The sequence below is a fragment of the Chrysemys picta genome, chromosome 13 (assembly GCF_011386835.1).
Source record: "Chrysemys picta bellii isolate R12L10 chromosome 13, ASM1138683v2, whole genome shotgun sequence".
Taxonomy (NCBI): Eukaryota; Metazoa; Chordata; order Testudines; family Emydidae; genus Chrysemys; species Chrysemys picta.
This window is the reverse complement of record NC_088803.1, coordinates 12,871,186-12,880,772: the sequence shown is the minus strand read 5'-3', so window position 1 is coordinate 12,880,772 and position 9,587 is coordinate 12,871,186. Positions and strand designations below refer to the sequence as shown.

The 9,587-nt window shown below is 41.4% G+C and overlaps 1 pseudogene; it reads left to right on the top strand.

Moving 5' to 3' along the window:
- The first annotated feature begins 2,919 nt into the window (after positions 1–2,919).
- Positions 2,920–3,858, top strand: LOC101952740 (olfactory receptor 4D1-like; annotated as a pseudogene).
- Positions 3,859–9,587: the final 5,729 nt, after the last annotated feature.

Genomic DNA, 9,587 nt, shown 5'->3' with positions numbered 1-9,587 from the left:
CCTTCTTGCCAAGAAAGCTAACAGAATATTGGGCTGCATTAGTAGGAGCATTGCCAGCAAATTGAGGGAAGTGATTATTTCCCTGTATTTGGCACTGGTGAGGCTGCATTTGGAGTATTGCATCCAGCTTCGGGCCCCCCAATTACAGAAAGGATGTGGAAAAATTGGAGAGAATCCAGTGGAGGGCAAAGGAAATGATTAGGAGGCTGAGGCACATGATTTACGAGGAGAGGCTGAGGGAATTGGGCTTATTTAGTGTGCAGAAGAGAAGAGTGAGGGGGATTTGACAGCAGACTTCAACTACCTGAAGGGGGGTTCCAAGGAGAATGGAGCTCAGCTGTTCTCGGTGGTGGCAGATGACAGAACAAGGAGCAATGGTCTCAAATTGCAGTGGAGGAGGTCTAGGTTGGATATTAGGAAACACTATTTCACTAGGAGGGTGGTGAAGCACTGGAATGGGTTACCTAGGGAGGTGGTGGAATCTCCTTCCTTAGAGATTTTTAAGGCCCAGCTTGACAAAGCCCTGATGATTTAGTTGGGGTTGGTCTTGCTTTGAGCAGGGGCTTGGACTAGATGACCTCCTGAAATCTCTTCCAACTCTAATCTTCTATGATTGTATGCTGGCCTGCTCCCGAATGAAGTCCTGCAGGCTCTTCTGCTGTTCTGACTCCCAGGTGAGCAAGACCTGTCTCTCCAGCTGGTGGGCTTGCTGAAAACTGTGCATTGCCTTCTGAACCTCCTCCCGCTGCTTGGCCAGCCATTGCAGGGTCTCCTCCATCTCCAGGCTGCCAAACACTTCTGTGGCATGGGATCCCGGACAATCCTCCACGTGTAGCAGAGTGCAGTGGGGCCCCTTTGGTCATTCTGAGATCCTCGGGTTAGTAACCACTGGTGCAGTTGATTCATAGGCTTGTTCCTACCACCGTTTCACCATGTACAGTTAGCCCTTCACACCAGGGATAACTCCATTTATTATTATTATTATTATTATTATTATTATTATTATTATTATTATTATTATTATTATTATTAACCAATAAAAGCTCAGGTTTTCCAGCCATGAGTTCAGTTCTCATGGATATGCCACTCAAACATCCATGTCATAAGAACTGGACCAGACAAGGCAGTCTCTGAGTTCCCAGGCAATGGATCCCATCTGTGTTGGTTTCCCCCCAGGCTGTCCACCTAATCACCATTGTACCACCTCACAGCAAAAGAGGGGGACTGTAATATTATCCCCATGTCTGTAAGGGAAACTGAGGCACAGAGACTGTGAATGTCAAAGAATGTTTGGAGGATCAGGCAAAAAACTCTCAGTGAAGAACAATGGGCACTTAAGTTCCTAATTCTCTTGGAAAATCCCAGAGGGGAGAGGATATGAGTTAACCGTGGTCAGAGAGATTGTCTATGGGAGGGTGGATATAGAACCCAGCTCCCCAAAGTCCAAAACCAAGGCTTACCCACAAAGCCACCCTCCCACCGTACAATATGCTGCTATCCTTTACAGTGTGATTTTTACAGTTGCTTGACATTCTTTGGCAAAAATAAATGAATACATAAATAATTTTGCCAACAAATTGTGGATGGGAAAATCTGTTTTAAATATTTTAAAAATACCAAACAAACAGAAAATTACAAAGAAAATTATTTTTTTCATTAAATTTTCAATCTATCATTTCAATACTTAAATTTTCAAACTGGCAAAAAGCGAGATAAGGTCATTTTTGTCACTTTCTCCCACTTCTTGACTTTTCTCCTGCCCCCATTTTTCCAAATGGCAAACTAAAGATGGGTAAGAAAAAGGGACAGGGGAAATGGAAAATTGAAAAAATCACTAATTTAAACCCAAATGTTTTGTGCTTTTGAAAGATGAATTGAATTAAAATTTCAGTATGAATGAGATCAAAGTAAAAATTAGGGCTTAAATAGGAATGAAGTTAATATGGTTATTTTGTTTCATTTTAAAATTTCCCCATTAAAAAGTTTATACAAAAAATAGCATTTTTCCATAAAAATATTTCACAGGAAATGATAGATTTCTCAATCAGCTCCTAGAAAATTTCCAAAGTTTTAATGGCAATCAGATGTCCTCATCGTGTGATTCCTTTGAACATCTCAGTCTAAGTGCATACATGGAAATCTTTGTGTTCACAATTTCAAATGCTGGGATTTAAAGGCAAGCACCACAAGCCATAGGCACCATGATAAAAAAGACAGTGCCCAGAGGTGCACCTGCTCTTCGCACTTCACTCAATGAGGTTCAAACCTCTTCTGTGGAGGAGCCACTAGAAAGGGACAAAGTTGCTTGCTGTGTTAATGTGGATTGCAGGTGCTCAGTAGCTCTGATAGTGAGTCCATAAATTCAGAATATGAATCTCCTAAATCAGTGGTTCTCAAGCTTTTCCAATCCAGATCCCTTCTCATCTAGCAGGGATCTCCCTGCCATTGAGCAATATGTGTAGTATTGTGACCACCGGAAACGTGTTTGTGACCCTCATGTTCAGACTCCATGGACTCTGAGAACCTCTGAATAAGTGCAACCCACTCCTTCCCAGGACAGGGCCTCTCAACACCAAGAAGACTCTGTAGAACATGGAAGGGTGCAAGGTCATAACTGAAGTCTGTGGTTTTCTAGGGCCTGTTTGGTGAGCAGACCACTCCTCCTCACCCCCAAGTATCCCATGATTGCAAATCCCTCCTAAAGTCTGCTAAAGCAGGGTTCCCCTACAGTGGGACTGAGGACAAAGTGATAAATTTAGGAAAATTAGGAAACTCACAAACACAACATTGGTCTTAAGGTGAGGTTAGTATTGACAATATCCTAATATAAAGGGATGAAAAAATCAAGAACTTTTTTATCATTATTATAACTATTATTTATTATTTATTCATGTTGCAGGTATAATGTAAGGACACAAAATGGAGCAAGAGAACCTCACCACCACAGTGACGGAATTTGTCCTCTTGGGCCTCACCGAAATTCCCAAGGTGCAGTGATTCCTCTTCATCAGTTTCTTCATAGTTTATCTGACAACCTGGCTGGGAAACTTCACCATCATCACCACTGTGATCACCAGCCAACGACTCCACACCCCTATGTACTTCCTGCTGGCCAACTTACTTTTCCTAGATGTCAGAAACTTATCAGTCAGTGCTCCCAAATTGCTGTTGGGTCTCCTCTCCCAGAGCAGAACCATCTCATTCAACGAGTGCATCCTCCAGTTGTTCTTCTTCCACTTCATCGCTGGTGCAATGTTTGGTGTCCTCATGATGACAGCTGCTGATCGATATGTGGCCATCTATAAACCACTGCGTTACTTGATTATCATGAACCATGGTGTCTGCGTGGGGCTGGTGGCAGGGGCACGGCTGGATGGATTGGCTCACTCTGCTGTTCAGATTGGATTGATCCTCTAGTTGCCATTCTGTGGTCCAAACATCCTGGACAATTTCTACTGTGATGTCCCTCAAGTCATCAAACTGGCCTGCATGGATATATACTTGGTTGAGTTGCTGATGGTCTCTAATGGTGGGGTGCTTGTCATAATAATATTTATCCTCCTGCTCATTCCCTACACTGTCATCGTAGTAAAGTTCATAACAGACATCACTGAAGGGAAGCGCAAGGCTCTGTCCACCTGCGGAGCCCAGGCGAGCTTAATATTCATACCTTGAATCTTCATCTATGCTCGGCCCTTCCATAAATTCCCCATGGACAAGCTGGCCTCAGTCATTTACACTGTAATCACACCAATGTTGAACCCGATTATCTACACGCTGAGAAACGCCGAGATGAAAAAGGCCATCAGAACACTGATAAGCCGAATGCTTTTTTCAGGGAGTAAAATAAAAACATAATATTTCTTAATTATCACTTTATTTAAATTATGTTTATGTTATAATTATTCTCATACATGAACTTCCTATAAAAAGTTAACCAATCTCATTCATAACCTGTATCTTTTACCTTTAAAATACCAATTTATGTTTGGTCAAACTCTTATAATTATCTGTGGATTTATTTTGTTCACATTCCAATAATGGTAAGTATACATTATAATATCTCTACAATCTTGATATGGGGTGAAGGACATAAATCTACACCAAGTAGAGGTCAAGCATAGGAGTTTATTACACACAGCGCTGGCGGAGTGTCACCTGGCTTATTAGGCTCAGAGACACTGTCAATCAATTGATTACAATGGAATATATAGATTTTCCATGGGCGGGGGAAAGTGACGGGGTAGGCAGTTGCACACCCCGGGGTAGGTTTTGCAGCAAGATAAGATAGCACATTAGCCAATGGTTAAAAGGTTACATAATGTCTCCGCCCATGGTCTCAAGTTAGCAAGTTAACATTTACTTAATACTGTGATAAAATGTTATTAGTATAAAAAAAATATATGTTGAATTCTGATTTGGGGTCCATAGGAATGGAGCAACTCCTTTGATTGTCCAACAGGTACATTCCTAGGGGTTAAAGCAAAGAAACAGTGAAATGATATGGTAATACAGATTGTCTCCTTTATGTCTTAAGGCAGGGCATTGGTCCCTTGGAAAAGAGGTGGAAGGATGCCATATCATTATACTGACATGTGCCAATTTTCATAAACTCAAGGTTGGATCTGTGGGAAGAACGTTCCCTACAGGAGAAACACAATAGGAACAGGGATCCTTTGTTCAATTTGAAACATTAGATGAAATTTAATTATTCAGTTATTGCTTCAACATCTGGCATTTCTACTGACCAAGCATACCTTAGCAAAGGCAATGTTATCTTGTTTATTCTGCTTTTCTTTTAGCTGATCACTATTAGCTAGGCCTTTGGTCTCTTAACCAAACTCTGGACTTTGGGTCTGAAAAAGAGCTGGCCCAATCCATATACCAGGTTGTTATATACAATGCACATGATTTTAACCCATCAAGGGGTGTTTTCCTTTTTTTTTCTATTGGAGGATTCCACATAGTTTATGTCTTCAAGCCACTAATGTTGGAGGATGTGTTTGTTTCCAAAAATTTGTTACTATACATTCAGCTTCTAGTCTTATTTATGTTATTAATAACCAACAGTGGAGTGTAATTATGGGCTTTGTGGTTAGCCTTCCTTTAATTACTTTGAAAATTCTATTATTCTTTTCTACCAAAATATTAATTCCTTATGATATTTCCACCCTATTTATGCAAAGAGGCCCTGGAATAGACCTCACCTGTGAATAATCTTTCTATCCCGGTTGATGGCCTCCAGAAATTTGGGCTTTGCACATGGGATTTGATATAATGTTTCAGTTGAAAATACACCAGAACTGGTGTATTCATATCCACAAGAGTTCTTTTATGGCATCAGTGTTTATAATTGTAGCATGACTGAAAAACTGGTCAATGGTGGTATACTCTTTCCCTCCCATACTTCATCTATGGGGTTAGATAATGCTGGTTGAAATTCTGGGATGTTTTATGCAGATGTAAAAGGAAGGAGAAGTGACTATGCTGCACCTTTATCAAACTGTATCTCTAAAGTATTGTTATGACATATGGCTTATTCTTCTTTTGTGCTTGTCTCAATATTTTAGGAATAAAATAAATTGTATTAGAAATCAGATCTCAAGATATCAGAGATCAGATATATGTACTGTGTGAAATATGTGTGTGACCAAAAAAGATCAAATACTGAATGCTCATGAAAAAAACGTGCTCACAAATGAATTATAGACTCAGGGCACCAATCTTCTTTGAGTCAATGGGACAAGCTAGTGTAAATCGTAGTTAGATGAGGCCCTGAAACATAAACCCTTGTATCAGAAACCCAGTATGAGGCCTAAGGCCTGAACTAAAGTAATGGTCAAGACTTTGTTAACATAAAGCAAAGTTAAGCTGTGAGCAAGAGGCAGGCCCTGCTCAGAGTCTGACAAGGAGAGGGCTGATGTTGCAAAAACACACATATCTAAAAGATACTGAACACTAGAGATATAACATGTGTCAGGATGGTACCAGAACACTCTGATACTAGCACATTCCACACAGATAACAAGGAACATGCTGACCCATCCTAAAGACAGGGGCAAAAGGGTAATATGATGGATTGGAACAGGTTTCAGAGGGGTAGCCATGTTAGTCTGTATCAACAAAAAGAATGACTAACAAATTTATTTGAGCATAAGCTTTTGTGAGCGAAAACCCACTTCATTGGATGCATGCAGTGGAAAATACAGTAGGAAGAGATATATATACACAGAGAACATGAAAAAATATGTGTTGCCATACTCACTATAACAAGAGTGATCAGTTAAGGTGAGCTATTATCAGCAGGAGAAAAAAAAAACTTTTGTAGTGATAAGCAAGATGGCCCATTTCCAACAGTTGACAAGAAAGTCAGAGTAAAAATAAACATGGGAAAATAGTTTTACTTTGTGTAATGACCCATTCACTCCCAGTCTTTATTCAAGCCTAATTTAATGGTGTCAAGTTTGCAAATTAATTCCAATTCAGCAGTTTCTCACTGAAGTTTTTGTTGTTGTAATATTGTGACTTTTAGGTCTGTAATAGAGTGACCAGGGAGATTGAAGTGTTCTCCAACTGGTTTTTGAATGTTATAATTCTTGACGTCTGATTTGTGTCCATTTATTCTTTTACGTAGAGACTGTCAGGTTTGGCCAATGTACATGGCAGAGCAATGTGCCAGCAATGCCCCTTTTTTTCATGTTCTCTCTGTGTGTATATATATATATATCTTCCTACTGTATTTTCCACTGCATGCATCCATTGAAGTGGGTTTTAGCCCAAGAAAGCTTATGCTCAAATACATTTGCAAGTCTCTAAAGAGCCACAAGTACTCCTCCTTCTTTTTGTTGATGGATGGGGTTGTTTTAATCGAATCAACATGTGATAGGCGGCACCTTCCTACATAGAGGGGTTGTACCTCAATACGTCAGGAGTGAGGTGTAACTTGTTTGTACCTGTGTAAAAGAATGCACCCCTGAGGGGTTGTCTTTGTCTGGCCTGGGGGGCACTGGTAAATCCCACCACTGACTGAGTCAGTCCATTGTCAGGGATCACACATGTACTAGCAGAACTGTAGACATCTGATCCGGGGAGCCAGAGACTGTGTTTCGTTTGGCAATAAACCTGGCCGGGTGCCTTCGTACCTTATCAGAGTCTGTGGTCCTTGGGGTTTCTCTCAGGGTCTGGTGTGCCAGTTATCTGCAGAGGCGGGGATGCACGCAGGGGGAACACATGCACGCAGTCAACTGTTATCAACATTGGATGGAGCAGAGCACCACACTGGTGACGCTTGACAACATAAATCAGTGTAGCTTCCTTGAAACTCATAGGAAAATTAGTGTTAATTAGCACAGCTCCTTTGGAGTCAATGGATCTGTTCCATTGACTTCCATGGAGCTGTGGCTGATTTACACCTGCTTGAGATCCAGTCCATTACACAGTTTCAGATCCATAAACTTTGCCTGTCATTCTGAACCAAAGATGAGTACAAAGTTCTTAACCCATCTGCCCTTCCATGGCTCTTTGTCCCATGGGATTAATTACAAGAATGGAACTTTTAATGGCTACACAGTGATTCAGTCCCACTGGGTCAGAACGTTGGAGGAATTCAGTGTTGTAGACATTTTTTGTATCTGATTTTCAACTTCTACTGGGATGAATGGCCCAACCTTTCTTTCTTTCTTTCTTTCTTTCTTTCTTTCTTTCTTTCTTTCTTTCTTTCTTTCTTTCTTTCTTTCTCAGCAATTACTATTTTTCCCTTTACTCAGACGACACTAAAACAAAACACTCATTAGGCTGCAGGTGCAATGGTTCATGACATTTTAAAAACATTTAATTCATATGGGTTGTAGTTATCTCAGAGGGATTGAAAAGTTATAAAGGACCAGAAGTCCAGCTGGTGTTAACCAGTGTAGCTCCATTTGAGTCAATGGGTCCATACCCCCAGCTAGTATAAATCACCCATAGCTCCACTGGATTAAATGGGTCAGTTTTCCCCCTTATGTAAATTGATGCAGTTCCACTGAAATAAATGGGGCCAGATTCCCAGCTGCTGTAAACCAGACATGACCCCATATAGTCAATTATGCCATTTCCAAAGATGGGATGAATTAGTTTAGTGCTATGGAGTTATGGTAATTTACATAAGCTAAATATCCTTCCTGCAATGCCTAATTTTTTCTATCTTTGTATCTGAGATTCTTATTTCTTAACACCACTAGCCCATATTAAACCTCATGGAAGATTCCAAGATCATGGTTAATAGACAGAAATCTGAGAGATGTGTACCCAGCCATTAACAAAAAGCTGTAGTGGGGCATCAGTTTAGTTACATTCTTTTGAAATAGGATGTTGCTCTGGACAGTGGTAAGTTAGCAACCCAAATTTGGGGTCAATTGAGCCAGAGGTTCCGGATATATAAGTCCTAAGAAAATGGCCTTGTTATTTTATTTTATTTATTTATTTTTTCACAGACCTGGAGATCAAACTGTTGATGTGATGAAGGTCAAAATGGTCTCTGTCTGCCAACTTTTAATCCTGGATAGTGCATGGCACCTACTAAATCTCTGGGGAACCCAAACTTAGAATAGTATTTAAGAAGTTGTTCACTTTAACAGTGTGCACACACCGATACAGAAACACAGATAGATGGTTTCCATGAGCCCCATTTGATATGTTTTAAAGCTCAACTCTTTTAAGTGCTCTAAACATTCAAATGGTTACTGTTAATGTTCCAGATTTGGGTCATGTGACCATGGGGTTGACAAGTTGCACCCCACCCAAAATGGTTTTGTTCTGCTGCCTCGTACTCTTAAACTGAGAGTTACTAATGACTGGAGGAATCACGGACCTCACTGAGATTGCTGGCTGTGAATTTGTGAGTTCTGGGTGGCCGTTTCATTTTGGGGGAAGTAATCAAAGTCTTTGGGTGTAAAAAATAGACATGTGATTCTTTCCTGAAAGGGGAGAGGTAATTAGAGGGCAGAGGAGTGGGGGAACTGGCAGAAAGAGGTTTGGACTACAGAGAGAGGTGGGGTTTATGGGGAAGCCGACAAATGGAGATAGAAGATGGGAGAGAGGTTGGGAGGTCTGGTGAGGGAGGCATGGGGATTTGGGGAATAGAGAGGTGGACATTGGGCAGGGGGAGGTGGAGGTGAGTGTCAGGAGGACTGGGTGAGAATAGCAGCAGGGGCAACCATCAGCCCAGCATTCTCCCTTCCTGGGTCTGTGTCCAAATCTGGGAGTCGGGGTTCTTGCTGAGGTGGGCTGAGGCCCTCTACCTATTCCCCATGTGGCCAGGATCTGGGGAGTTGAGAACAGGGAAACTTCCTGCCTGTCAGAGAGTCTGAAACACTCAGGAGGGGGCTGAGAACAGCCACTGAGATCAATGGAGCAGTTCCCACATCTTAAAGCTATTGTCCCGGGCTGTATCATCTCCATGGGGTGTTCTCATTCAGTAGAGACCATTCCATTGAGATGGACTTGCCCTGTCACACCTCGCAGAGCCCCCAGTGCTGCAGATGGGTGTGCAGAGGAGCCCTTTCCTTTCATCCTCCTTCTAGCCTTGCTGTCTAAAGGATGATGTTTCT